Raw genomic sequence first — 25,339 nt, 5'->3', positions numbered from 1 at the left:
CTTTGGAGAAGCTCAAAGCAGGCAGATGTGGCCTTTGGCTCCCCCTTGTGGGGGAAGGATGCCACCTTCCCTGTGTCGTGTCGCTGCTTTCTTGGTTTGTTTGAGGTTGTTGCCTTTGCTTGACACTTTGGCCCTTTTTTGGCCCCCTGGCTGGTGGGGAATGATCACCTCATTTGCATCTCATTGACTTGGTGACGACATGGCTTGCTCTGCTTGTCTGCAGGGGCAGGCAGGCCCGCCCGCTCGCTCACGGGAGGGCACCTGCAGCATCCCCATCTCGCAGCCTTCGGGCTGGAGCTGGACCTGTGAGTGGGCCGCTGGTGCGCGGCTATCTGCTGCGGTTTGGGCCTCCTGCCCTTGAGCCTCCCTCCAGCGTGCATCCTCTTGAGCGGAGATGAGCGAGTCACGAGAGGGTGCCGGCCGGCAGCTGGAGCTCGAGCTGTCTACAGCATGTTCTCAGGCCAGCGCAGCAGCGTGAGGCTGCTGGGGCGGAGCCAACGCTCCTCTATGCAAATGACTCAGGCTGCTGCTGTGCATCTTGGGCGGCTTTGGACTTGAGCTCGGCCTGCCCTGGGGGGGGCGGAGTGGGCGTCGGGAGCGACCGGCGCCTCCCACTCGAGGAGCCTCCGTGCGGTCTGTGCCGAACGCCACCCCCGCCCCCTCCCTTTCGGGCCCGAGACTCCGCGATGTTGGGGAGCTGCGTCGGAGGGGCGCTCGTCGGGCCGGCGGGCCCCAACTCATACTTACCTGGCAGGGGAGATACCATGATCACTAAGGTGGTTCTCCCAGGGTGAGGCTCATCCATTGCACTCCGGGTGTGCTGACCCCTGCGATTTCCCCAAATGCGGGAAACTCGACTGCATAATTTGTGGTAGTGGGGGACTGCGTTCGCGCTTTCCCCTGATTTCCTATGGTCAAAGACAGAACACTAAAGATGCTCTGCTGAGCCAAAGTGAGACTTTGGAGAAGCTCAAAGCAGGCAGATGTGGCCTTTGGCTCCCCCTTGTGGGGGAAGGATGCCACCTTCCCTGTGTCGTGTCGCTGCTTTCTTGGTTTGTTTGAGGTTGTTGCCTTTGCTTGACACTTTGGCCCTTTTTTGGCCCCCTGGCTGGTGGGGAATGATCACCTCATTTGCATCTCATTGACTTGGTGATGACATGGCTTGCTCTGCTTGTCTGCAGGGGCAGGCAGGCCCGCCCGCTCGCTCACGGGAGGGCACCTGCAGCATCCCCATCTCGCAGCCTTCGGGCTGGAGCTGGACCTGTGAGTGGGCCGCTGGTGCGCGGCTATCTGCTGCGGTTTGGGCCTCCTGCCCTTGAGCCTCCCTCCAGCGTGCATCCTCTTGAGCGGAGATGAGCGAGTCACGAGAGGGTGCCGGCCGGCAGCTGGAGCTCGAGCTGTCTACAGCATGTTCTCAGGCCAGCGCAGCAGCGTGAGGCTGCTGGGGCGGAGCCAACGCTCCTCTATGCAAATGACTCAGGCTGCTGCTGTGCATCTTGGGCGGCTTTGGACTTGAGCTCGGCCTGCCCTGGGGGGGGCGGAGTGGGCGTCGGGAGCGACCGGCGCCTCCCACTCGAGGAGCCTCCGTGCGGTCTGTGCCGAACGCCACCCCCGCCCCCTCCCTTTCGGGCCCGAGACTCCGCGATGTTGGGGAGCTGCGTCGGAGGGGCGCTCGTCGGGCCGGCGGGCCCCAACTCATACTTACCTGGCAGGGGAGATACCATGATCACTAAGGTGGTTCTCCCAGGGTGAGGCTCATCCATTGCACTCCGGGTGTGCTGACCCCTGCGATTTCCCCAAATGCGGGAAACTCGACTGCATAATTTGTGGTAGTGGGGGACTGCGTTCGCGCTTTCCCCTGATTTCCTATGGTCAAAGACAGAACACTAAAGATGCTCTGCTGAGCCAAAGTGAGACTTTGGAGAAGCTCAAAGCAGGCAGATGTGGCCTTTGGCTCCCCCTTGTGGGGGAAGGATGCCACCTTCCCTGTGTCGTGTCGCTGCTTTCTTGGTTTGTTTGAGGTTGTTGCCTTTGCTTGACACTTTGGCCCTTTTTTGGCCCCCTGGCTGGTGGGGAATGATCACCTCATTTGCATCTCATTGACTTGGTGACGACATGGCTTGCTCTGCTTGTCTGCAGGGGCAGGCAGGCCCGCCCGCTCGCTCACGGGAGGGCACCTGCAGCATCCCCATCTCGCAGCCTTCGGGCTGGAGCTGGACCTGTGAGTGGGCCGCTGGTGCGCGGCTATCTGCTGCGGTTTGGGCCTCCTGCCCTTGAGCCTCCCTCCAGCGTGCATCCTCTTGAGCGGAGATGAGCGAGTCACGAGAGGGTGCCGGCCGGCAGCTGGAGCTCGAGCTGTCTACAGCATGTTCTCAGGCCAGCGCAGCAGCGTGAGGCTGCTGGGGCGGAGCCAACGCTCCTCTATGCAAATGACTCAGGCTGCTGCTGTGCATCTTGGGCGGCTTTGGACTTGAGCTCGGCCTGCCCTGGGGGGGGCGGAGTGGGCGTCGGGAGCGACCGGCGCCTCCCACTCGAGGAGCCTCCGTGCGGTCTGTGCCGAACGCCACCCCCGCCCCCTCCCTTTCGGGCCCGAGACTCCGCGATGTTGGGGAGCTGCGTCGGAGGGGCGCTCGTCGGGCCGGCGGGCCCCAACTCATACTTACCTGGCAGGGGAGATACCATGATCACTAAGGTGGTTCTCCCAGGGTGAGGCTCATCCATTGCACTCCGGGTGTGCTGACCCCTGCGATTTCCCCAAATGCGGGAAACTCGACTGCATAATTTGTGGTAGTGGGGGACTGCGTTCGCGCTTTCCCCTGATTTCCTATGGTCAAAGACAGAACACTAAAGATGCTCTGCTGAGCCAAAGTGAGACTTTGGAGAAGCTCAAAGCAGGCAGATGTGGCCTTTGGCTCCCCCTTGTGGGGGAAGGATGCCACCTTCCCTGTGTCGTGTCGCTGCTTTCTTGGTTTGTTTGAGGTTGTTGCCTTTGCTTGACACTTTGGCCCTTTTTTGGCCCCCTGGCTGGTGGGGAATGATCACCTCATTTGCATCTCATTGACTTGGTGACGACATGGCTTGCTCTGCTTGTCTGCAGGGGCAGGCAGGCCCGCCCGCTCGCTCACGGGAGGGCACCTGCAGCATCCCCATCTCGCAGCCTTCGGGCTGGAGCTGGACCTGTGAGTGGGCCGCTGGTGCGCGGCTATCTGCTGCGGTTTGGGCCTCCTGCCCTTGAGCCTCCCTCCAGCGTGCATCCTCTTGAGCGGAGATGAGCGAGTCACGAGAGGGTGCCGGCCGGCAGCTGGAGCTCGAGCTGTCTACAGCATGTTCTCAGGCCAGCGCAGCAGCGTGAGGCTGCTGGGGCGGAGCCAACGCTCCTCTATGCAAATGACTCAGGCTGCTGCTGTGCATCTTGGGCGGCTTTGGACTTGAGCTCGGCCTGCCCTGGGGGGGGCGGAGTGGGCGTCGGGAGCGACCGGCGCCTCCCACTCGAGGAGCCTCCGTGCGGTCTGTGCCGAACGCCACCCCCGCCCCCTCCCTTTCGGGCCCGAGACTCCGCGATGTTGGGGAGCTGCGTCGGAGGGGCGCTCGTCGGGCCGGCGGGCCCCAACTCATACTTACCTGGCAGGGGAGATACCATGATCACTAAGGTGGTTCTCCCAGGGTGAGGCTCATCCATTGCACTCCGGGTGTGCTGACCCCTGCGATTTCCCCAAATGCGGGAAACTCGACTGCATAATTTGTGGTAGTGGGGGACTGCGTTCGCGCTTTCCCCTGATTTCCTATGGTCAAAGACAGAACACTAAAGATGCTCTGCTGAGCCAAAGTGAGACTTTGGAGAAGCTCAAAGCAGGCAGATGTGGCCTTTGGCTCCCCCTTGTGGGGGAAGGATGCCACCTTCCCTGTGTCGTGTCGCTGCTTTCTTGGTTTGTTTGAGGTTGTTGCCTTTGCTTGACACTTTGGCCCTTTTTTGGCCCCCTGGCTGGTGGGGAATGATCACCTCATTTGCATCTCATTGACTTGGTGACGACATGGCTTGCTCTGCTTGTCTGCAGGGGCAGGCAGGCCCGCCCGCTCGCTCACGGGAGGGCACCTGCAGCATCCCCATCTCGCAGCCTTCGGGCTGGAGCTGGACCTGTGAGTGGGCCGCTGGTGCGCGGCTATCTGCTGCGGTTTGGGCCTCCTGCCCTTGAGCCTCCCTCCAGCGTGCATCCTCTTGAGCGGAGATGAGCGAGTCACGAGAGGGTGCCGGCCGGCAGCTGGAGCTCGAGCTGTCTACAGCATGTTCTCAGGCCAGCGCAGCAGCGTGAGGCTGCTGGGGCAGAGCCAACGCTCCTCTATGCAAATGACTCAGGCTGCTGCTGTGCATCTTGGGCGGCTTTGGACTTGAGCTCGGCCTGCCCTGGGGGGGGCGGAGTGGGCGTCGGGAGCGACCGGCGCCTCCCACTCGAGGAGCCTCCGTGCGGTCTGTGCCGAACGCCACCCCCGCCCCCTCCCTTTCGGGCCCGAGACTCCGCGATGTTGGGGAGCTGCGTCGGAGGGGCGCTCGTCGGGCCGGCGGGCCCCAACTCATACTTACCTGGCAGGGGAGATACCATGATCACTAAGGTGGTTCTCCCAGGGTGAGGCTCATCCATTGCACTCCGGGTGTGCTGACCCCTGCGATTTCCCCAAATGCGGGAAACTCGACTGCATAATTTGTGGTAGTGGGGGACTGCGTTCGCGCTTTCCCCTGATTTCCTATGGTCAAAGACAGAACACTAAAGATGCTCTGCTGAGCCAAAGTGAGACTTTGGAGAAGCTCAAAGCAGGCAGATGTGGCCTTTGGCTCCCCCTTGTGGGGGAAGGATGCCACCTTCCCTGTGTCGTGTCGCTGCTTTCTTGGTTTGTTTGAGGTTGTTGCCTTTGCTTGACACTTTGGCCCTTTTTTGGCCCCCTGGCTGGTGGGGAATGATCACCTCATTTGCATCTCATTGACTTGGTGACGACATGGCTTGCTCTGCTTGTCTGCAGGGGCAGGCAGGCCCGCCCGCTCGCTCACGGGAGGGCACCTGCAGCATCCCCATCTCGCAGCCTTCGGGCTGGAGCTGGACCTGTGAGTGGGCCGCTGGTGCGCGGCTATCTGCTGCGGTTTGGGCCTCCTGCCCTTGAGCCTCCCTCCAGCGTGCATCCTCTTGAGCGGAGATGAGCGAGTCACGAGAGGGTGCCGGCCGGCAGCTGGAGCTCGAGCTGTCTACAGCATGTTCTCAGGCCAGCGCAGCAGCGTGAGGCTGCTGGGGCGGAGCCAACGCTCCTCTATGCAAATGACTCAGGCTGCTGCTGTGCATCTTGGGCGGCTTTGGACTTGAGCTCGGCCTGCCCTGGGGGGGGGGCGGAGTGGGCGTCGGGAGCGACCGGCGCCTCCCACTCGAGGAGCCTCCGTGCGGTCTGTGCCGAACGCCACCCCCGCCCCCTCCCTTTCGGGCCCGAGACTCCGCGATGTTGGGGAGCTGCGTCGGGAGGGGCGCTCGTCGGGCCGGCGGGCCCCAACTCATACTTACCTGGCAGGGGAGATACCATGATCACTAAGGTGGTTCTCCCAGGGTGAGGCTCATCCATTGCACTCCGGGTGTGCTGACCCCTGCGATTTCCCCAAATGCGGGAAACTCGACTGCATAATTTGTGGTAGTGGGGGACTGCGTTCGCGCTTTCCCCTGATTTCCTATGGTCAAAGACAGAACACTAAAGATGCTCTGCTGAGCCAAAGTGAGACTTTGGAGAAGCTCAAAGCAGGCAGATGTGGCCTTTGGCTCCCCCTTGTGGGGGAAGGATGCCACCTTCCCTGTGTCGTGTCGCTGCTTTCTTGGTTTGTTTGAGGTTGTTGCCTTTGCTTGACACTTTGGCCCTTTTTTGGCCCCCTGGCTGGTGGGGAATGATCACCTCATTTGCATCTCATTGACTTGGTGACGACATGGCTTGCTCTGCTTGTCTGCAGGGGCAGGCAGGCCCGCCCGCTCGCTCACGGGAGGGCACCTGCAGCATCCCCATCTCGCAGCCTTCGGGCTGGAGCTGGACCTGTGAGTGGGCCGCTGGTGCGCGGCTATCTGCTGCGGTTTGGGCCTCCTGCCCTTGAGCCTCCCTCCAGCGTGCATCCTCTTGAGCGGAGATGAGCGAGTCACGAGAGGGTGCCGGCCGGCAGCTGGAGCTCGAGCTGTCTACAGCATGTTCTCAGGCCAGCGCAGCAGCGTGAGGCTGCTGGGGCGGAGCCAACGCTCCTCTATGCAAATGACTCAGGCTGCTGCTGTGCATCTTGGGCGGCTTTGGACTTGAGCTCGGCCTGCCCTGGGGGGGGGCGGAGTGGGCGTCGGGAGCGACCGGCGCCTCCCACTCGAGGAGCCTCCGTGCGGTCTGTGCCGAACGCCACCCCCGCCCCCTCCCTTTCGGGCCCGAGACTCCGCGATGTTGGGGAGCTGCGTCGGAGGGGCGCTCGTCGGGCCGGCGGGCCCCAACTCATACTTACCTGGCAGGGGAGATACCATGATCACTAAGGTGGTTCTCCCAGGGTGAGGCTCATCCATTGCACTCCGGGTGTGCTGACCCCTGCGATTTCCCCAAATGCGGGAAACTCGACTGCATAATTTGTGGTAGTGGGGGACTGCGTTCGCGCTTTCCCCTGATTTCCTATGGTCAAAGACAGAACACTAAAGATGCTCTGCTGAGCCAAAGTGAGACTTTGGAGAAGCTCAAAGCAGGCAGATGTGGCCTTTGGCTCCCCCTTGTGGGGGAAGGATGCCACCTTCCCTGTGTCGTGTCGCTGCTTTCTTGGTTTGTTTGAGGTTGTTGCCTTTGCTTGACACTTTGGCCCTTTTTTGGCCCCCTGGCTGGTGGGGAATGATCACCTCATTTGCATCTCATTGACTTGGTGACGACATGGCTTGCTCTGCTTGTCTGCAGGGGCAGGCAGGCCCGCCCGCTCGCTCACGGGAGGGCACCTGCAGCATCCCCATCTCGCAGCCTTCGGGCTGGAGCTGGACCTGTGAGTGGGCCGCTGGTGCGCGGCTATCTGCTGCGGTTTGGGCCTCCTGCCCTTGAGCCTCCCTCCAGCGTGCATCCTCTTGAGCGGAGATGAGCGAGTCACGAGAGGGTGCCGGCCGGCAGCTGGAGCTCGAGCTGTCTACAGCATGTTCTCAGGCCAGCGCAGCAGCGTGAGGCTGCTGGGGCGGAGCCAACGCTCCTCTATGCAAATGACTCAGGCTGCTGCTGTGCATCTTGGGCGGCTTTGGACTTGAGCTCGGCCTGCCCTGGGGGGGGCGGAGTGGGCGTCGGGAGCGACCGGCGCCTCCCACTCGAGGAGCCTCCGTGCGGTCTGTGCCGAACGCCACCCCCGCCCCCTCCCTTTCGGGCCCGAGACTCCGCGATGTTGGGGAGCTGCGTCGGAGGGGCGCTCGTCGGGCCGGCGGGCCCCAACTCATACTTACCTGGCAGGGGAGATACCATGATCACTAAGGTGGTTCTCCCAGGGTGAGGCTCATCCATTGCACTCCGGGTGTGCTGACCCCTGCGATTTCCCCAAATGCGGGAAACTCGACTGCATAATTTGTGGTAGTGGGGGACTGCGTTCGCGCTTTCCCCTGATTTCCTATGGTCAAAGACAGAACACTAAAGATGCTCTGCTGAGCCAAAGTGAGACTTTGGAGAAGCTCAAAGCAGGCAGATGTGGCCTTTGGCTCCCCCTTGTGGGGGAAGGATGCCACCTTCCCTGTGTCGTGTCGCTGCTTTCTTGGTTTGTTTGAGGTTGTTGCCTTTGCTTGACACTTTGGCCCTTTTTTGGCCCCCTGGCTGGTGGGGAATGATCACCTCATTTGCATCTCATTGACTTGGTGACGACATGGCTTGCTCTGCTTGTCTGCAGGGGCAGGCAGGCCCGCCCGCTCGCTCACGGGAGGGCACCTGCAGCATCCCCATCTCGCAGCCTTCGGGCTGGAGCTGGACCTGTGAGTGGGCCGCTGGTGCGCGGCTATCTGCTGCGGTTTGGGCCTCCTGCCCTTGAGCCTCCCTCCAGCGTGCATCCTCTTGAGCGGAGATGAGCGAGTCACGAGAGGGTGCCGGCCGGCAGCTGGAGCTCGAGCTGTCTACAGCATGTTCTCAGGCCAGCGCAGCAGCGTGAGGCTGCTGGGGCGGAGCCAACGCTCCTCTATGCAAATGACTCAGGCTGCTGCTGTGCATCTTGGGCGGCTTTGGACTTGAGCTCGGCCTGCCCTGGGGGGGGCGGAGTGGGCGTCGGGAGCGACCGGCGCCTCCCACTCGAGGAGCCTCCGTGCGGTCTGTGCCGAACGCCACCCCCGCCCCCTCCCTTTCGGGCCCGAGACTCCGCGATGTTGGGGAGCTGCGTCGGAGGGGCGCTCGTCGGGTCGGCGGGCCCCAACTCATACTTACCTGGCAGGGGAGATACCATGATCACTAAGGTGGTTCTCCCAGGGTGAGGCTCATCCATTGCACTCCGGGTGTGCTGACCCCTGCGATTTCCCCAAATGCGGGAAACTCGACTGCATAATTTGTGGTAGTGGGGGACTGCGTTCGCGCTTTCCCCTGATTTCCTATGGTCAAAGACAGAACACTAAAGATGCTCTGCTGAGCCAAAGTGAGACTTTGGAGAAGCTCAAAGCAGGCAGATGTGGCCTTTGGCTCCCCCTTGTGGGGGAAGGATGCCACCTTCCCTGTGTCGTGTCGCTGCTTTCTTGGTTTGTTTGAGGTTGTTGCCTTTGCTTGACACTTTGGCCCTTTTTTGGCCCCCTGGCTGGTGGGGAATGATCACCTCATTTGCATCTCATTGACTTGGTGACGACATGGCTTGCTCTGCTTGTCTGCAGGGGCAGGCAGGCCCGCCCGCTCGCTCACGGGAGGGCACCTGCAGCATCCCCATCTCGCAGCCTTCGGGCTGGAGCTGGACCTGTGAGTGGGCCGCTGGTGCGCGGCTATCTGCTGCGGTTTGGGCCTCCTGCCCTTGAGCCTCCCTCCAGCGTGCATCCTCTTGAGCGGAGATGAGCGAGTCACGAGAGGGTGCCGGCCGGCAGCTGGAGCTCGAGCTGTCTACAGCATGTTCTCAGGCCAGCGCAGCAGCGTGAGGCTGCTGGGGCGGAGCCAACGCTCCTCTATGCAAATGACTCAGGCTGCTGCTGTGCATCTTGGGCGGCTTTGGACTTGAGCTCGGCCTGCCCTGGGGGGGGCGGAGTGGGCGTCGGGAGCGACCGGCGCCTCCCACTCGAGGAGCCTCCGTGCGGTCTGTGCCGAACGCCACCCCCGCCCCCTCCCTTTCGGGCCCGAGACTCCGCGATGTTGGGGAGCTGCGTCGGAGGGGCGCTCGTCGGGCCGGCGGGCCCCAACTCATACTTACCTGGCAGGGGAGATACCATGATCACTAAGGTGGTTCTCCCAGGGTGAGGCTCATCCATTGCACTCCGGGTGTGCTGACCCCTGCGATTTCCCCAAATGCGGGAAACTCGACTGCATAATTTGTGGTAGTGGGGGACTGCGTTCGCGCTTTCCCCTGATTTCCTATGGTCAAAGACAGAACACTAAAGATGCTCTGCTGAGCCAAAGTGAGACTTTGGAGAAGCTCAAAGCAGGCAGATGTGGCCTTTGGCTCCCCCTTGTGGGGGAAGGATGCCACCTTCCCTGTGTCGTGTCGCTGCTTTCTTGGTTTGTTTGAGGTTGTTGCCTTTGCTTGACACTTTGGCCCTTTTTTGGCCCCCTGGCTGGTGGGGAATGATCACCTCATTTGCATCTCATTGACTTGGTGACGACATGGCTTGCTCTGCTTGTCTGCAGGGGCAGGCAGGCCCGCCCGCTCGCTCACGGGAGGGCACCTGCAGCATCCCCATCTCGCAGCCTTCGGGCTGGAGCTGGACCTGTGAGTGGGCCGCTGGTGCGCGGCTATCTGCTGCGGTTTGGGCCTCCTGCCCTTGAGCCTCCCTCCAGCGTGCATCCTCTTGAGCGGAGATGAGCGAGTCACGAGAGGGTGCCGGCCGGCAGCTGGAGCTCGAGCTGTCTACAGCATGTTCTCAGGCCAGCGCAGCAGCGTGAGGCTGCTGGGGCGGAGCCAACGCTCCTCTATGCAAATGACTCAGGCTGCTGCTGTGCATCTTGGGCGGCTTTGGACTTGAGCTCGGCCTGCCCTGGGGGGGGGCGGAGTGGGCGTCGGGAGCGACCGGCGCCTCCCACTCGAGGAGCCTCCGTGCGGTCTGTGCCGAACGCCACCCCCGCCCCCTCCCTTTCGGGCCCGAGACTCCGCGATGTTGGGGAGCTGCGTCGGAGGGGCGCTCGTCGGGCCGGCGGGCCCCAACTCATACTTACCTGGCAGGGGAGATACCATGATCACTAAGGTGGTTCTCCCAGGGTGAGGCTCATCCATTGCACTCCGGGTGTGCTGACCCCTGCGATTTCCCCAAATGCGGGAAACTCGACTGCATAATTTGTGGTAGTGGGGGACTGCGTTCGCGCTTTCCCCTGATTTCCTATGGTCAAAGACAGAACACTAAAGATGCTCTGCTGAGCCAAAGTGAGACTTTGGAGAAGCTCAAAGCAGGCAGATGTGGCCTTTGGCTCCCCCTTGTGGGGGAAGGATGCCACCTTCCCTGTGTCGTGTCGCTGCTTTCTTGGTTTGTTTGAGGTTGTTGCCTTTGCTTGACACTTTGGCCCTTTTTTGGCCCCCTGGCTGGTGGGGAATGATCACCTCATTTGCATCTCATTGACTTGGTGACGACATGGCTTGCTCTGCTTGTCTGCAGGGGCAGGCAGGCCCGCCCGCTCGCTCACGGGAGGGCACCTGCAGCATCCCCATCTCGCAGCCTTCGGGCTGGAGCTGGACCTGTGAGTGGGCCGCTGGTGCGCGGCTATCTGCTGCGGTTTGGGCCTCCTGCCCTTGAGCCTCCCTCCAGCGTGCATCCTCTTGAGCGGAGATGAGCGAGTCACGAGAGGGTGCCGGCCGGCAGCTGGAGCTCGAGCTGTCTACAGCATGTTCTCAGGCCAGCGCAGCAGCGTGAGGCTGCTGGGGCGGAGCCAACGCTCCTCTATGCAAATGACTCAGGCTGCTGCTGTGCATCTTGGGCGGCTTTGGACTTGAGCTCGGCCTGCCCTGGGGGGGGCGGAGTGGGCGTCGGGAGCGACCGGCGCCTCCCACTCGAGGAGCCTCCGTGCGGTCTGTGCCGAACGCCACCCCCGCCCCCTCCCTTTCGGGCCCGAGACTCCGCGATGTTGGGGAGCTGCGTCGGAGGGGCGCTCGTCGGGTCGGCGGGCCCCAACTCATACTTACCTGGCAGGGGAGATACCATGATCACTAAGGTGGTTCTCCCAGGGTGAGGCTCATCCATTGCACTCCGGGTGTGCTGACCCCTGCGATTTCCCCAAATGCGGGAAACTCGACTGCATAATTTGTGGTAGTGGGGGACTGCGTTCGCGCTTTCCCCTGATTTCCTATGGTCAAAGACAGAACACTAAAGATGCTCTGCTGAGCCAAAGTGAGACTTTGGAGAAGCTCAAAGCAGGCAGATGTGGCCTTTGGCTCCCCCTTGTGGGGGAAGGATGCCACCTTCCCTGTGTCGTGTCGCTGCTTTCTTGGTTTGTTTGAGGTTGTTGCCTTTGCTTGACACTTTGGCCCTTTTTTGGCCCCCTGGCTGGTGGGGAATGATCACCTCATTTGCATCTCATTGACTTGGTGACGACATGGCTTGCTCTGCTTGTCTGCAGGGGCAGGCAGGCCCGCCCGCTCGCTCACGGGAGGGCACCTGCAGCATCCCCATCTCGCAGCCTTCGGGCTGGAGCTGGACCTGTGAGTGGGCCGCTGGTGCGCGGCTATCTGCTGCGGTTTGGGCCTCCTGCCCTTGAGCCTCCCTCCAGCGTGCATCCTCTTGAGCGGAGATGAGCGAGTCACGAGAGGGTGCCGGCCGGCAGCTGGAGCTCGAGCTGTCTACAGCATGTTCTCAGGCCAGCGCAGCAGCGTGAGGCTGCTGGGGCGGAGCCAACGCTCCTCTATGCAAATGACTCAGGCTGCTGCTGTGCATCTTGGGCGGCTTTGGACTTGAGCTCGGCCTGCCCTGGGGGGGGGCGGAGTGGGCGTCGGGAGCGACCGGCGCCTCCCACTCGAGGAGCCTCCGTGCGGTCTGTGCCGAACGCCACCCCCGCCCCCTCCCTTTCGGGCCCGAGACTCCGCGATGTTGGGGAGCTGCGTCGGAGGGGCGCTCGTCGGGCCGGCGGGCCCCAACTCATACTTACCTGGCAGGGGAGATACCATGATCACTAAGGTGGTTCTCCCAGGGTGAGGCTCATCCATTGCACTCCGGGTGTGCTGACCCCTGCGATTTCCCCAAATGCGGGAAACTCGACTGCATAATTTGTGGTAGTGGGGGACTGCGTTCGCGCTTTCCCCTGATTTCCTATGGTCAAAGACAGAACACTAAAGATGCTCTGCTGAGCCAAAGTGAGACTTTGGAGAAGCTCAAAGCAGGCAGATGTGGCCTTTGGCTCCCCCTTGTGGGGGAAGGATGCCACCTTCCCTGTGTCGTGTCGCTGCTTTCTTGGTTTGTTTGAGGTTGTTGCCTTTGCTTGACACTTTGGCCCTTTTTTGGCCCCCTGGCTGGTGGGGAATGATCACCTCATTTGCATCTCATTGACTTGGTGACGACATGGCTTGCTCTGCTTGTCTGCAGGGGCAGGCAGGCCCGCCCGCTCGCTCACGGGAGGGCACCTGCAGCATCCCCATCTCGCAGCCTTCGGGCTGGAGCTGGACCTGTGAGTGGGCCGCTGGTGCGCGGCTATCTGCTGCGGTTTGGGCCTCCTGCCCTTGAGCCTCCCTCCAGCGTGCATCCTCTTGAGCGGAGATGAGCGAGTCACGAGAGGGTGCCGGCCGGCAGCTGGAGCTCGAGCTGTCTACAGCATGTTCTCAGGCCAGCGCAGCAGCGTGAGGCTGCTGGGGCGGAGCCAACGCTCCTCTATGCAAATGACTCAGGCTGCTGCTGTGCATCTTGGGCGGCTTTGGACTTGAGCTCGGCCTGCCCTGGGGGGGGCGGAGTGGGCGTCGGGAGCGACCGGCGCCTCCCACTCGAGGAGCCTCCGTGCGGTCTGTGCCGAACGCCACCCCCGCCCCCTCCCTTTCGGGCCCGAGACTCCGCGATGTTGGGGAGCTGCGTCGGAGGGGCGCTCGTCGGGTCGGCGGGCCCCAACTCATACTTACCTGGCAGGGGAGATACCATGATCACTAAGGTGGTTCTCCCAGGGTGAGGCTCATCCATTGCACTCCGGGTGTGCTGACCCCTGCGATTTCCCCAAATGCGGGAAACTCGACTGCATAATTTGTGGTAGTGGGGGACTGCGTTCGCGCTTTCCCCTGATTTCCTATGGTCAAAGACAGAACACTAAAGATGCTCTGCTGAGCCAAAGTGAGACTTTGGAGAAGCTCAAAGCAGGCAGATGTGGCCTTTGGCTCCCCCTTGTGGGGGAAGGATGCCACCTTCCCTGTGTCGTGTCGCTGCTTTCTTGGTTTGTTTGAGGTTGTTGCCTTTGCTTGACACTTTGGCCCTTTTTTGGCCCCCTGGCTGGTGGGGAATGATCACCTCATTTGCATCTCATTGACTTGGTGACGACATGGCTTGCTCTGCTTGTCTGCAGGGGCAGGCAGGCCCGCCCGCTCGCTCACGGGAGGGCACCTGCAGCATCCCCATCTCGCAGCCTTCGGGCTGGAGCTGGACCTGTGAGTGGGCCGCTGGTGCGCGGCTATCTGCTGCGGTTTGGGCCTCCTGCCCTTGAGCCTCCCTCCAGCGTGCATCCTCTTGAGCGGAGATGAGCGAGTCACGAGAGGGTGCCGGCCGGCAGCTGGAGCTCGAGCTGTCTACAGCATGTTCTCAGGCCAGCGCAGCAGCGTGAGGCTGCTGGGGCGGAGCCAACGCTCCTCTATGCAAATGACTCAGGCTGCTGCTGTGCATCTTGGGCGGCTTTGGACTTGAGCTCGGCCTGCCCTGGGGGGGGCGGAGTGGGCGTCGGGAGTGACCGGCGCCTCCCACTCGAGGAGCCTCCGTGCGGTCTGTGCCGAACGCCACCCCCGCCCCCTCCCTTTCGGGCCCGAGACTCCGCGATGTTGGGGAGCTGCGTCGGAGGGGCGCTCGTCGGGCCGGCGGGCCCCAACTCATACTTACCTGGCAGGGGAGATACCATGATCACTAAGGTGGTTCTCCCAGGGTGAGGCTCATCCATTGCACTCCGGGTGTGCTGACCCCTGCGATTTCCCCAAATGCGGGAAACTCGACTGCATAATTTGTGGTAGTGGGGGACTGCGTTCGCGCTTTCCCCTGATTTCCTATGGTCAAAGACAGAACACTAAAGATGCTCTGCTGAGCCAAAGTGAGACTTTGGAGAAGCTCAAAGCAGGCAGATGTGGCCTTTGGCTCCCCCTTGTGGGGGAAGGATGCCACCTTCCCTGTGTCGTGTCGCTGCTTTCTTGGTTTGTTTGAGGTTGTTGCCTTTGCTTGACACTTTGGCCCTTTTTTGGCCCCCTGGCTGGTGGGGAATGATCACCTCATTTGCATCTCATTGACTTGGTGACGACATGGCTTGCTCTGCTTGTCTGCAGGGGCAGGCAGGCCCGCCCGCTCGCTCACGGGAGGGCACCTGCAGCATCCCCATCTCGCAGCCTTCGGGCTGGAGCTGGACCTGTGAGTGGGCCGCTGGTGCGCGGCTATCTGCTGCGGTTTGGGCCTCCTGCCCTTGAGCCTCCCTCCAGCGTGCATCCTCTTGAGCGGAGATGAGCGAGTCACGAGAGGGTGCCGGCCGGCAGCTGGAGCTCGAGCTGTCTACAGCATGTTCTCAGGCCAGCGCAGCAGCGTGAGGCTGCTGGGGCGGAGCCAACGCTCCTCTATGCAAATGACTCAGGCTGCTGCTGTGCATCTTGGGCGGCTTTGGACTTGAGCTCGGCCTGCCCTGGGGGGGGCGGAGTGGGCGTCGGGAGCGACCGGCGCCTCCCACTCGAGGAGCCTCCGTGCGGTCTGTGCCGAACGCCACCCCCGCCCCCTCCCTTTCGGGCCCGAGACTCCGCGATGTTGGGGAGCTGCGTCGGAGGGGCGCTCGTCGGGCCGGCGGGCCCCAACTCATACTTACCTGGCAGGGGAGATACCATGATCACTAAGGTGGTTCTCCCAGGGTGAGGCTCATCCATTGCACTCCGGGTGTGCTGACCCCTGCGATTTCCCCAAATGCGGGAAACTCGACTGCATAATTTGTGGTAGTGGGGGACTGCGTTCGCGCTTTCCCCTGATTTCCTATGGTCAAAGACAGAACACTAAAGATGCTCTGCTGAGCCAAAGTGAGACTTTGGAGAAGCTCAAAGCAGGCAGATGTGGCCTTTGGCTCCCCCTTGTGGGGGAAGGATGCCACCTTCCCTGTGTCGTGTCGCTGCTTTCTTGGTTTGTTTGAGGTTGTTGCCTTTGCTTGACACTTTGGCCCTTTTTTGGCCCCCTGGCTGGTGGGGAATGATCACCTCATTTGCATCTCATTGACTTGGTGACGACATGGCTTGCTCTGCTTGTCTGCAGGGGCAGGCAGGCCCGCCCGCTCGCTCACGGGAGGGCACCTGCAGCATCCCCATCTCGCAGCCTTCGGGCTGGAGCTGGACCTGTGAGTGGGCCGCTGGTGCGCGGCTATCTGCTGCGGTTTGGGCCTCCTGCCCTTGAGCCTCCCTCCAGCGTGCATCCTCTTGAGCGGAGATGAGCGAGTCACGAGAGGGTGCCGGCCGGCAGCTGGAGCTCGAGCTGTCTACAGCATGTTCTCAGGCCAGCGCAGCAGCGTGAGGCTGCTGGGGCGGAGCCAACGCTCCTCTATGCAAATGACTCAGGCTGCTGCTGTGCATCTTGGGCGGCTTTGGACTTGAGCTCGGCCTGCCCTGGGGGGGGCGGAGTGGGCGTCGGGAGCGACCGGCGCCTCCCACTCGAGGAGCCTCCGTGCGGTCTGTGCCGAACGCCACCCCCGCCCCCTCCCTTTCGGGCCCGAGACTCCGCGATGTTGGGGAGCTGCGTCGGAGGGGCGCTCGTCGGGCCGGCGGGCCCCAACTCATACTTACCTGGCAGGGGAGATACCATGATCACTAAGGTGGTTCTCCCAGGGTGAGGCTCATCCATTGCACTCCGGGTGTGCTGACCCCTGCGATTTCCCCAAATGCGGGAAACTCGACTGCATAATTTGTGGTAGTGGGGGACTGCGTTCGCGCTTTCCCCTGATTTCCTATGGTCAAAGACAGAACACTAAAGATGCTCTGCTGAGCCAAAGTGAGACTTTGGAGAAGCTCAAAGCAGGCAGATGTGGCCTTTGGCTCCCCCTTGTGGGGGAAGGATGCCACCTTCCCTGTGTCGTGTCGCTGCTTTCTTGGTTTGTTTGAGGTTGTTGCCTTTGCTTGACACTTTGGCCCTTTTTTGGCCCCCTGGCTGGTGGGGAATGATCACCTCATTTGCATCTCATTGACTTGGTGACGACATGGCTTGCTCTGCTTGTCTGCAGGGGCAGGCAGGCCCGCCCGCTCGCTCACGGGAGGGCACCTGCAGCATCCCCATCTCGCAGCCTTCGGGCTGGAGCTGGACCTGTGAGTGGGCCGCTGGTGCGCGGCTATCTGCTGCGGTTTGGGTCTCCTGCCCTTGAGCCTCCCTCCAGCGTGCATCCTCTTGAGCGGAGATGAGCGAGTCACGAGAGGGTGCCGGCCGGCAGCTGGAGCTCGAGCTGTCTACAGCATGTTCTCAGGCCAGCGCAGCAGCGTGAGGCTGCTGGGGCGGAGCCAACGCTCCTCTATGCAAATGACTCAGGCTGCTGCTGTGCATCTTGGGCGGCTTTGGACTTGAGCTCGGCCTGCCCTGGGGGGGGCGGAGTGGGCGTCGGGAGCGACCGGCGCCTCCCACTCGAGGAGCCTCCGTGCGGTCTGTGCCGAACGCCACCCCCGCCCCCTCCCTTTCGGGCCCGAGACTCCGCGATGTTGGGGAGCTGCGTCGGAGGGGCGCTCGTCGGGCCGGCGGGCCCCAACTCATACTTACCTGGCAGGGGAGATACCATGATCACTAAGGTGGTTCTCCCAGGGTGAGGCTCATCCATTGCACTCCGGGTGTGCTGACCCCTGCGATTTCCCCAAATGCGGGAAACTCGACTGCATAATTTGTGGTAGTGGGGGACTGCGTTCGCGCTTTCCCCTGATTTCCTATGGTCAAAGACAGAACACTAAAGATGCTCTGCTGAGCCAAAGTGAGACTTTGGAGAAGCTCAAAGCAGGCAGATGTGGCCTTTGGCTCCCCCTTGTGGGGGAAGGATGCCACCTTCCCTGTGTCGTGTCGCTGCTTTCTTGGTTTGTTTGAGGTTGTTGCCTTTGCTTGACACTTTGGCCCTTTTTTGGCCCCCTGGCTGGTGGGGAATGATCACCTCATTTGCATCTCATTGACTTGGTGACGACATGGCTTGCTCTGCTTGTCTGCAGGGGCAGGCAGGCCCGCCCGCTCGCTCACGGGAGGGCACCTGCAGCATCCCCATCTCGCAGCCTTCGGGCTGGAGCTGGACCTGTGAGTGGGCCGCTGGTGCGCGGCTATCTGCTGCGGTTTGGGCCTCCTGCCCTTGAGCCTCCCTCCAGCGTGCATCCTCTTGAGCGGAGATGAGCGAGTCACGAGAGGGTGCCGGCCGGCAGCTGGAGCTCGAGCTGTCTACAGCATGTTCTCAGGCCAGCGCAGCAGCGTGAGGCTGCTGGGGCGGAGCCAACGCTCCTCTATGCAAATGACTCAGGCTGCTGCTGTGCATCTTGGGCGGCTTTGGACTTGAGCTCGGCCTGCCCTGGGGGGGGCGGAGTGGGCGTCGGGAGCGACCGGCGCCTCCCACTCGAGGAGCCTCCGTGCGGTCTGTGCCGAACGCCACCCCCGCCCCCTCCCTTTCGGGCCCGAGACTCCGCGATGTTGGGGAGCTGCGTCGGAGGGGCGCTCGTCGGGCCGGCGGGCCCCAACTCATACTTACCTGGCAGGGGAGATACCATGATCACTAAGGTGGTTCTCCCAGGGTGAGGCTCATCCATTGCACTCCGGGTGTGCTGACCCCTGCGATTTCCCCAAATGCGGGAAACTCGACTGCATAATTTGTGGTAGTGGGGGACTGCGTTCGCGCTTTCCCCTGATTTCCTATGGTCAAAGACAGAACACTAAAGATGCTCTGCTGAGCCAAAGTGAGACTTTGGAGAAGCTCAAAGCAGGCAGATGTGGCCTTTGGCTCCCCCTTGTGGGGGAAGGATGCCACCTTCCCTGTGTCGTGTCGCTGCTTTCTTGGTTTGTTTGAGGTTGTTGCCTTTGCTTGACACTTTGGCCCTTTTTTGGCCCCCTGGCTGGTGGGGAATGATCACCTCATTTGCATCTCATTGACTTGGTGACGACATGGCTTGCTCTGCTTGTCTGCAGGGGCAGGCAGGCCCGCCCGCTCGCTCACGGGAGGGCACCTGCAGCATCCCCATCTCGCAGCCTTCGGGCTGGAGCTGGACCTGTGAGTGGGCCGCTGGTGCGCGGCTATCTGCTGCGGTTTGGGCCTCCTGCCCTTGAGCCTCCCTCCAGCGTGCATCCTCTTGAGCGGAGATGAGCGAGTCACGAGAGGGTGCCGGCCGGCAGCTGGAGCTCGAGCTGTCTACAGCATGTTCTCAGGCCAGCGCAGCAGCGTGAGGCTGCTGGGGCGGAGCCAACGCTCCTCTATGCAAATGACTCAGGCTGCTGCTGTGCATCTTGGGCGGCTTTGGACTTGAGCTCGGCCTGCCCTGGGGGGGGCGGAGTGGGCGTCGGGAGCGACCGGCGCCTCCCACTCGAGGAGCCTCCGTGCGGTCTGTGCCGAACGCCACCCCCGCCCCCTCCCTTTCGGGCCCGAGACTCCGCGATGTTGGGGAGCTGCGTCGGAGGGGCGCTCGTCGGGCCGGCGGGCCCCAACTCATACTTACCTGGCAGGGGAGATACCATGATCACTAAGGCTACGTTCACATTAGCGGCGCCGCATGCATCATGCGCCCCTATATTTAACATGGGGGCGCATGGACATGCGGTGCACTTGCTTTTTGCGCCGCATGCGTCGGGTCGCGGAGGACGCAGCAAGTTGCATTTTTGCTGCGTCCAAAATCAATGAAAAAAAGGACGCATGCGGCGCAAAAAGCTGCGTTGTGCATGTGTTCACATTTGCGCTGTGCGTTGCGGCGGCGACGCTGCGGCGCACACCGCAAATGTGAACGTAGCCTAAGGTGGTTCTCCCAGGGTGAGGCTCATCCATTGCACTCCGGGTGTGCTGACCCCTGCGATTTCCCCAAATGCGGGAAACTCGACTGCATAATTTGTGGTAGTGGGGGACTGCGTTCGCGCTTTCCCCTGATTTCCTATGGTCAAAGACAGAACACTAAAGATGCTCTGCTGAGCCAAAGTGAGACTTTGGAGAAGCTCAAAGCAGGCAGATGTGGCCTTTGGCTCCCCCTTGTGGGGGAAGGATGCCACCTTCCCTGTGTCGTGTCGCTGCTTTCTTGGTTTGTTTGAGGTTGTTGCCTTTGCTTGACACTTTGGCCCTTTTTTGGCCCCCTGGCTGGTGGGGAATGATCACCTCATTTGCATCTCATTGACTTGGTGACGACATGGCTTGCTCTGCTTGTCTGCAGGGGCAGGCAGGCCCGCCCGCTCGCTCACGGGAGGGCACCTGCAGCATCCCCATCTCGCAGCCTTCGGGCTGGAGCTGGACCTGTGAGTGGGCCGCTGGTGCGCGGCTATCTGCTGCGGTTTGGGCCTCCTGCCCTTGAGCCTCCCTCCAGCGTGCATCCTCTTGAGCGGAGATGAGCGAGTCACGAGAGGGTGCCGGCCGGCAGCTGGAGCTCGAGCTGTCTACAGCATGTTCTCAGGCCAGCGCAGCAGCGTGAGGCTGCTGGGGCGGAGCCAACGCTCCTCTATGCAAATGACTCAGGCTGCTGCTGTGCATCTTGGGCGGCTTTGGACTTGAGCTCGGCCTGCCCTGGGGGGGGGCGGAGTGGGCGTCGGGAGCGACCGGCGCCTCCCACTCGAGGAGCCTCCGTGCGGTCTGTGCCGAACGCCACCCCCGCCCCCTCCCTTTCGGGCCCGAGACTCCGCGATGTTGGGGAGCTGCGTCGGAGGGGCGCTCGTCGGGCCGGCGGGCCCCAACTCATACTTACCTGGCAGGGGAGATACCATGATCACTAAGGTGGTTCTCCCAGGGTGAGGCTCATCCATTGCACTCCGGGTGTGCTGACCCCTGCGATTTCCCCAAATGCGGGAAACTCGACTGCATAATTTGTGGTAGTGGGGGACTGCGTTCGCGCTTTCCCCTGATTTCCTATGGTCAAAGACAGAACACTAAAGATGCTCTGCTGAGCCAAAGTGAGACTTTGGAGAAGCTCAAAGCAGGCAGATGTGGCCTTTGGCTCCCCCTTGTGGGGGAAGGATGCCACCTTCCCTGTGTCGTGTCGCTGCTTTCTTGGTTTGTTTGAGGTTGTTGCCTTTGCTTGACACTTTGGCCCTTTTTTGGCCCCCTGGCTGGTGGGGAATGATCACCTCATTTGCATCTCATTGACTTGGTGACGACATGGCTTGCTCTGCTTGTCTGCAGGGGCAGGCAGGCCCGCCCGCTCGCTCACGGGAGGGCACCTGCAGCATCCCCATCTCGCAGCCTTCGGGCTGGAGCTGGACCTGTGAGTGGGCCGCTGGTGCGCGGCTATCTGCTGCGGTTTGGGCCTCCTGCCCTTGAGCCTCCCTCCAGCGTGCATCCTCTTGAGCGGAGATGAGCGAGTCACGAGAGGGTGCCGGCCGGCAGCTGGAGCTCGAGCTGTCTACAGCATGTTCTCAGGCCAGCGCAGCAGCGTGAGGCTGCTGGGGCGGAGCCAACGCTCCTCTATGCAAATGACTCAGGCTGCTGCTGTGCATCTTGGGCGGCTTTGGACTTGAGCTCGGCCTGCCCTGGGGGGGGGCGGAGTGGGCGTCGGGAGCGACCGGCGCCTCCCACTCGAGGAGCCTCCGTGCGGTCTGTGCCGAACGCCACCCCCGCCCCCTCCCTTTCGGGCCCGAGACTCCGCGATGTTGGGGAGCTGCGTCGGAGGGGCGCTCGTCGGGCCGGCGGGCCCCAACTCATACTTACCTGGCAGGGGAGATACCATGATCACTAAGGTGGTTCTCCCAGGGTGAGGCTCATCCATTGCACTCCGGGTGTGCTGACCCCTGCGATTTCCCCAAATGCGGGAAACTCGACTGCATAATTTGTGGTAGTGGGGGACTGCGTTCGCGCTTTCCCCTGATTTCCTATGGTCAAAGACAGAACACTAAAGATGCTCTGCTGAGCCAAAGTGAGACTTTGGAGAAGCTCAAAGCAGGCAGATGTGGCCTTTGGCTCCCCCTTGTGGGGGAAGGATGCCACCTTCCCTGTGTCGTGTCGCTGCTTTCTTGGTTTGTTTGAGGTTGTTGCCTTTGCTTGACACTTTGGCCCTTTTTTGGCCCCCTGGCTGGTGGGGAATGATCACCTCATTTGCATCTCATTGACTTGGTGACGACATGGCTTGCTCTGCTTGTCTGCAGGGGCAGGCAGGCCCGCCCGCTCGCTCACGGGAGGGCACCTGCAGCATCCCCATCTCGCAGCCTTCGGGCTGGAGCTGGACCTGTGAGTGGGCCGCTGGTGCGCGGCTATCTGCTGCGGTTTGGGCCTCCTGCCCTTGAGCCTCCCTCCAGCGTGCATCCTCTTGAGCGGAGATGAGCGAGTCACGAGAGGGTGCCGGCCGGCAGCTGGAGCTCGAGCTGTCTACAGCATGTTCTCAGGCCAGCGCAGCAGCGTGAGGCTGCTGGGGCGGAGCCAACGCTCCTCTATGCAAATGACTCAGGCTGCTGCTGTGCATCTTGGGCGGCTTTGGACTTGAGCTCGGCCTGCCCTGGGGGGGGCGGAGTGGGCGTCGGGAGCGACCGGCGCCTCCCACTCGAGGAGCCTCCGTGCGGTCTGTGCCGAACGCCACCCCCGCCCCCTCCCTTTCGGGCCCGAGACTCCGCGATGTTGGGGAGCTGCGTCGGAGGGGCGCTCGTCGGGCCGGCGGGCCCCAACTCATACTTACCTGGCAGGGGAGATACCATGATCACTAAGGTGGTTCTCCCAGGGTGAGGCTCATCCATTGCACTCCGGGTGTGCTGACCCCTGCGATTTCCCCAAATGCGGGAAACTCGACTGCATAATTTGTGGTAGTGGGGGACTGCGTTCGCGCTTTCCCCTGATTTCCTATGGTCAAAGACAGAACACTAAAGATGCTCTGCTGAGCCAAAGTGAGACTTTGGAGAAGCTCAAAGCAGGCAGATGTGGCCTTTGGCTCCCCCTTGTGGGGGAAGGATGCCACCTTCCCTGTGTCGTGTCGCTGCTTTCTTGGTTTGTTTGAGGTTGTTGCCTTTGCTTGACACTTTGGCCCTTTTTTGGCCCCCTGGCTGGTGGGGAATGATCACCTCATTTGCATCTCATTGACTTGGTGACGACATGGCTTGCTCTGCTTGTCTGCAGGGGCAGGCAGGCCCGCCCGCTCGCTCACGGGAGGGCACCTGCAGCATCCCCATCTCGCAGCCTTCGGGCTGGAGCTGGACCTGTGAGTGGGCCGCTGGTGCGCGGCTATCTGCTGCGGTTTGGGCCTCCTGCCCTTGAGCCTCCCTCCAGCGTGCATCCTCTTGAGCGGAGATGAGCGAGTCACGAGAGGGTGCCGGCCGGCAGCTGGAGCTCGAGCTGTCTACAGCATGTTCTCAGGCCAGCGCAGCAGCGTGAGGCTGCTGGGGCGGAGCCAACGCTCCTCTATGCAAATGACTCAGGCTGCTGCTGTGCATCTTGGGCGGCTTTGGACTTGAGCTCGGCCTGCCCTGGGGGGGGCGGAGTGGGCGTCGGGAGCGACCGGCGCCTCCCACTCGAGGAGCCTCCGTGCGGTCTGTGCCGAACGCCACCCCCGCCCCCTCCCTTTCGGGCCCGAGACTCCGCGATGTTGGGGAGCTGCGTCGGAGGGGCGCTCGTCGGGCCGGCGGGCCCCAACTCATACTTACCTGGCAGGGGAGATACCATGATCACTAAGGTGGTTCTCCCAGGGTGAGGCTCATCCATTGCACTCCGGGTGTGCTGACCCCTGCGATTTCCCCAAATGCGGGAAACTCGACTGCATAATTTGTGGTAGTGGGGGACTGCGTTCGCGCTTTCCCCTGATTTCCTATGGTCAAAGACAGAACACTAAAGATGCTCTGCTGAGCCAAAGTGAGACTTTGGAGAAGCTCAAAGCAGGCAGATGTGGCCTTTGGCTCCCCCTTGTGGGGGAAGGATGCCACCTTCCCTGTGTCGTGTCGCTGCTTTCTTGGTTTGTTTGAGGTTGTTGCCTTTGCTTGACACTTTGGCCCTTTTTTGGCCCCCTGGCTGGTGGGGAATGATCACCTCATTTGCATCTCATTGACTTGGTGACGACATGGCTTGCTCTGCTTGTCTGCAGGGGCAGGCAGGCCCGCCCGCTCGCTCACGGGAGGGCACCTGCAGCATCCCCATCTCGCAGCCTTCGGGCTGGAGCTGGACCTGTGAGTGGGCCGCTGGTGCGCGGCTATCTGCTGCGGTTTGGGCCTCCTGCCCTTGAGCCTCCCTCCAGCGTGCATCCTCTTGAGCGGAGATGAGCGAGTCACGAGAGGGTGCCGGCCGGCAGCTGGAGCTCGAGCTGTCTACAGCATGTTCTCAGGCCAGCGCAGCAGCGTGAGGCTGCTGGGGCGGAGCCAACGCTCCTCTATGCAAATGACTCAGGCTGCTGCTGTGCATCTTGGGCGGCTTTGGACTTGAGCTCGGCCTGCCCTGGGGGGGGCGGAGTGGGCGTCGGGAGCGACCGGCGCCTCCCACTCGAGGAGCCTCCGTGCGGTCTGTGCCGAACGCCACCCCCGCCCCCTCCCTTTCGGGCCCGAGACTCCGCGATGTTGGGGAGCTGCGTCGGAGGGGCGCTCGTCGGGCCGGCGGGCCCCAACTCATACTTACCTGGCAGGGGAGATACCATGATCACTAAGGTGGTTCTCCCAGGGTGAGGCTCATCCATTGCACTCCGGGTGTGCTGACCCCTGCGATTTCCCCAAATGCGGGAAACTCGACTGCATAATTTGTGGTAGTGGGGGACTGCGTTCGCGCTTTCCCCTGATTTCCTATGGTCAAAGACAGAACACTAAAGATGCTCTGCTGAGCCAAAGTGAGACTTTGGAGAAGCTCAAAGCAGGCAGATGTGGCCTTTGGCTCCCCCTTGTGGGGGAAGGATGCCACCTTCCCTGTGTCGTGTCGCTGCTTTCTTGGTTTGTTTGAGGTTGTTGCCTTTGCTTGACACTTTGGCCCTTTTTTGGCCCCCTGGCTGGTGGGGAATGATCACCTCATTTGCATCTCATTGACTTGGTGACGACATGGCTTGCTCTGCTTGTCTGCAGGGGCAGGCAGGCCCGCCCGCTCGCTCACGGGAGGGCACCTGCAGCATCCCCATCTCGCAGCCTTCGGGCTGGAGCTGGACCTGTGAGTGGGCCGCTGGTGCGCGGCTATCTGCTGCGGTTTGGGCCTCCTGCCCTTGAGCCTCCCTCCAGCGTGCATCCTCTTGAGCGGAGATGAGCGAGTCACGAGAGGGTGCCGGCCGGCAGCTGGAGCTCGAGCTGTCTACAGCATGTTCTCAGGCCAGCGCAGCAGCGTGAGGCTGCTGGGGCGGAGCCAACGCTCCTCTATGCAAATGACTCAGGCTGCTGCTGTGCATCTTGGGCGGCTTTGGACTTGAGCTCGGCCTGCCCTGGGGGGGGGCGGAGTGGGCGTCGGGAGCGACCGGCGCCTCCCACTCGAGGAGCCTCCGTGCGGTCTGTGCCGAACGCCACCCCCGCCCCCTCCCTTTCGGGCCCGAGACTCCGCGATGTTGGGGAGCTGCGTCGGAGGGGCGCTCGTCGGGCCGGCGGGCCCCAACTCATACTTACCTGGCAGGGGAGATACCATGATCACTAAGGTGGTTCTCCCAGGGTGAGGCTCATCCATTGCACTCCGGGTGTGCTGACCCCTGCGATTTCCCCAAATGCGGGAAACTCGACTGCATAATTTGTGGTAGTGGGGGACTGCGTTCGCGCTTTCCCCTGATTTCCTATGGTCAAAGACAGAACACTAAAGATGCTCTGCTGAGCCAAAGTGAGACTTTGGAGAAGCTCAAAGCAGGCAGATGTGGCCTTTGGCTCCCCCTTGTGGGGGAAGGATGCCACCTTCCCTGTGTCGTGTCGCTGCTTTCTTGGTTTGTTTGAGGTTGTTGCCTTTGCTTGACACTTTGGCCCTTTTTTGGCCCCCTGGCTGGTGG

The 25,339-nt window shown here is 62.0% G+C and overlaps 25 non-coding genes and 1 pseudogene across 25 annotated transcripts; all 26 read left to right on the top strand.

Moving 5' to 3' along the window:
- The first annotated feature begins 739 nt into the window (after window positions 1-739).
- LOC143800956 (U1 spliceosomal RNA) lies at window positions 740-903 on the top strand. The gene has a single exon (XR_013220620.1). It is a non-coding gene; the product is annotated as a U1 spliceosomal RNA (small nuclear RNA).
- A 794-nt stretch (window positions 904-1,697) lies between these two features.
- On the top strand, window positions 1,698-1,861 carry LOC143800954 (U1 spliceosomal RNA). Its single transcript, XR_013220619.1, has one exon. It is a non-coding gene; the product is annotated as a U1 spliceosomal RNA (small nuclear RNA).
- A 794-nt stretch (window positions 1,862-2,655) lies between these two features.
- LOC143800953 (U1 spliceosomal RNA) lies at window positions 2,656-2,819 on the top strand. The gene has a single exon (XR_013220618.1). It is a non-coding gene; the product is annotated as a U1 spliceosomal RNA (small nuclear RNA).
- Window positions 2,820-3,613: 794 nt separating this feature from the next.
- Window positions 3,614-3,777, top strand: LOC143800952 (U1 spliceosomal RNA). Its single transcript, XR_013220617.1, has one exon. It is a non-coding gene; the product is annotated as a U1 spliceosomal RNA (small nuclear RNA).
- Window positions 3,778-4,571: 794 nt separating this feature from the next.
- Window positions 4,572-4,735, top strand: LOC143800951 (U1 spliceosomal RNA). Its single transcript, XR_013220616.1, has one exon. It is a non-coding gene; the product is annotated as a U1 spliceosomal RNA (small nuclear RNA).
- Window positions 4,736-5,532: 797 nt separating this feature from the next.
- Window positions 5,533-5,696, top strand: LOC143800950 (U1 spliceosomal RNA). The gene has a single exon (XR_013220615.1). It is a non-coding gene; the product is annotated as a U1 spliceosomal RNA (small nuclear RNA).
- Window positions 5,697-6,491: 795 nt separating this feature from the next.
- Window positions 6,492-6,655, top strand: LOC143800949 (U1 spliceosomal RNA). Its single transcript, XR_013220614.1, has one exon. It is a non-coding gene; the product is annotated as a U1 spliceosomal RNA (small nuclear RNA).
- Window positions 6,656-7,449: 794 nt separating this feature from the next.
- On the top strand, window positions 7,450-7,613 carry LOC143800948 (U1 spliceosomal RNA). Its single transcript, XR_013220613.1, has one exon. It is a non-coding gene; the product is annotated as a U1 spliceosomal RNA (small nuclear RNA).
- Window positions 7,614-8,407: 794 nt separating this feature from the next.
- Window positions 8,408-8,571, top strand: LOC143800947 (U1 spliceosomal RNA). The gene has a single exon (XR_013220612.1). It is a non-coding gene; the product is annotated as a U1 spliceosomal RNA (small nuclear RNA).
- Window positions 8,572-9,365: 794 nt separating this feature from the next.
- Window positions 9,366-9,529, top strand: LOC143800946 (U1 spliceosomal RNA). The gene has a single exon (XR_013220611.1). It is a non-coding gene; the product is annotated as a U1 spliceosomal RNA (small nuclear RNA).
- A 795-nt stretch (window positions 9,530-10,324) lies between these two features.
- LOC143800944 (U1 spliceosomal RNA) lies at window positions 10,325-10,488 on the top strand. Its single transcript, XR_013220610.1, has one exon. It is a non-coding gene; the product is annotated as a U1 spliceosomal RNA (small nuclear RNA).
- A 794-nt stretch (window positions 10,489-11,282) lies between these two features.
- Window positions 11,283-11,446, top strand: LOC143800943 (U1 spliceosomal RNA). The gene has a single exon (XR_013220609.1). It is a non-coding gene; the product is annotated as a U1 spliceosomal RNA (small nuclear RNA).
- A 795-nt stretch (window positions 11,447-12,241) lies between these two features.
- Window positions 12,242-12,405, top strand: LOC143800942 (U1 spliceosomal RNA). Its single transcript, XR_013220608.1, has one exon. It is a non-coding gene; the product is annotated as a U1 spliceosomal RNA (small nuclear RNA).
- Window positions 12,406-13,199: 794 nt separating this feature from the next.
- LOC143800941 (U1 spliceosomal RNA) lies at window positions 13,200-13,363 on the top strand. Its single transcript, XR_013220607.1, has one exon. It is a non-coding gene; the product is annotated as a U1 spliceosomal RNA (small nuclear RNA).
- Window positions 13,364-14,157: 794 nt separating this feature from the next.
- On the top strand, window positions 14,158-14,321 carry LOC143800940 (U1 spliceosomal RNA). The gene has a single exon (XR_013220606.1). It is a non-coding gene; the product is annotated as a U1 spliceosomal RNA (small nuclear RNA).
- Window positions 14,322-15,115: 794 nt separating this feature from the next.
- Window positions 15,116-15,279, top strand: LOC143800938 (U1 spliceosomal RNA). Its single transcript, XR_013220605.1, has one exon. It is a non-coding gene; the product is annotated as a U1 spliceosomal RNA (small nuclear RNA).
- Window positions 15,280-16,073: 794 nt separating this feature from the next.
- Window positions 16,074-16,237, top strand: LOC143800937 (U1 spliceosomal RNA). The gene has a single exon (XR_013220604.1). It is a non-coding gene; the product is annotated as a U1 spliceosomal RNA (small nuclear RNA).
- Window positions 16,238-17,031: 794 nt separating this feature from the next.
- Window positions 17,032-17,195, top strand: LOC143800936 (U1 spliceosomal RNA). The gene has a single exon (XR_013220603.1). It is a non-coding gene; the product is annotated as a U1 spliceosomal RNA (small nuclear RNA).
- A 794-nt stretch (window positions 17,196-17,989) lies between these two features.
- On the top strand, window positions 17,990-18,153 carry LOC143800935 (U1 spliceosomal RNA). The gene has a single exon (XR_013220602.1). It is a non-coding gene; the product is annotated as a U1 spliceosomal RNA (small nuclear RNA).
- A 1,041-nt stretch (window positions 18,154-19,194) lies between these two features.
- Window positions 19,195-19,376, top strand: LOC143801310 (U1 spliceosomal RNA; annotated as a pseudogene).
- Window positions 19,377-20,171: 795 nt separating this feature from the next.
- LOC143800934 (U1 spliceosomal RNA) lies at window positions 20,172-20,335 on the top strand. The gene has a single exon (XR_013220601.1). It is a non-coding gene; the product is annotated as a U1 spliceosomal RNA (small nuclear RNA).
- A 795-nt stretch (window positions 20,336-21,130) lies between these two features.
- Window positions 21,131-21,294, top strand: LOC143800932 (U1 spliceosomal RNA). Its single transcript, XR_013220600.1, has one exon. It is a non-coding gene; the product is annotated as a U1 spliceosomal RNA (small nuclear RNA).
- A 794-nt stretch (window positions 21,295-22,088) lies between these two features.
- On the top strand, window positions 22,089-22,252 carry LOC143800931 (U1 spliceosomal RNA). The gene has a single exon (XR_013220599.1). It is a non-coding gene; the product is annotated as a U1 spliceosomal RNA (small nuclear RNA).
- Window positions 22,253-23,046: 794 nt separating this feature from the next.
- Window positions 23,047-23,210, top strand: LOC143800930 (U1 spliceosomal RNA). Its single transcript, XR_013220598.1, has one exon. It is a non-coding gene; the product is annotated as a U1 spliceosomal RNA (small nuclear RNA).
- Window positions 23,211-24,004: 794 nt separating this feature from the next.
- LOC143800929 (U1 spliceosomal RNA) lies at window positions 24,005-24,168 on the top strand. Its single transcript, XR_013220597.1, has one exon. It is a non-coding gene; the product is annotated as a U1 spliceosomal RNA (small nuclear RNA).
- A 795-nt stretch (window positions 24,169-24,963) lies between these two features.
- On the top strand, window positions 24,964-25,127 carry LOC143800928 (U1 spliceosomal RNA). The gene has a single exon (XR_013220596.1). It is a non-coding gene; the product is annotated as a U1 spliceosomal RNA (small nuclear RNA).
- Window positions 25,128-25,339: the final 212 nt, after the last annotated feature.

This window comes from Ranitomeya variabilis, chromosome 1 (assembly GCF_051348905.1).
Source record: "Ranitomeya variabilis isolate aRanVar5 chromosome 1, aRanVar5.hap1, whole genome shotgun sequence".
Classification (NCBI taxonomy): Eukaryota; Metazoa; Chordata; class Amphibia; order Anura; family Dendrobatidae; genus Ranitomeya; species Ranitomeya variabilis.
The sequence above is the reverse complement of the archived record's forward strand: the minus strand, read 5'-3'. Positions and strand labels throughout refer to the sequence as shown.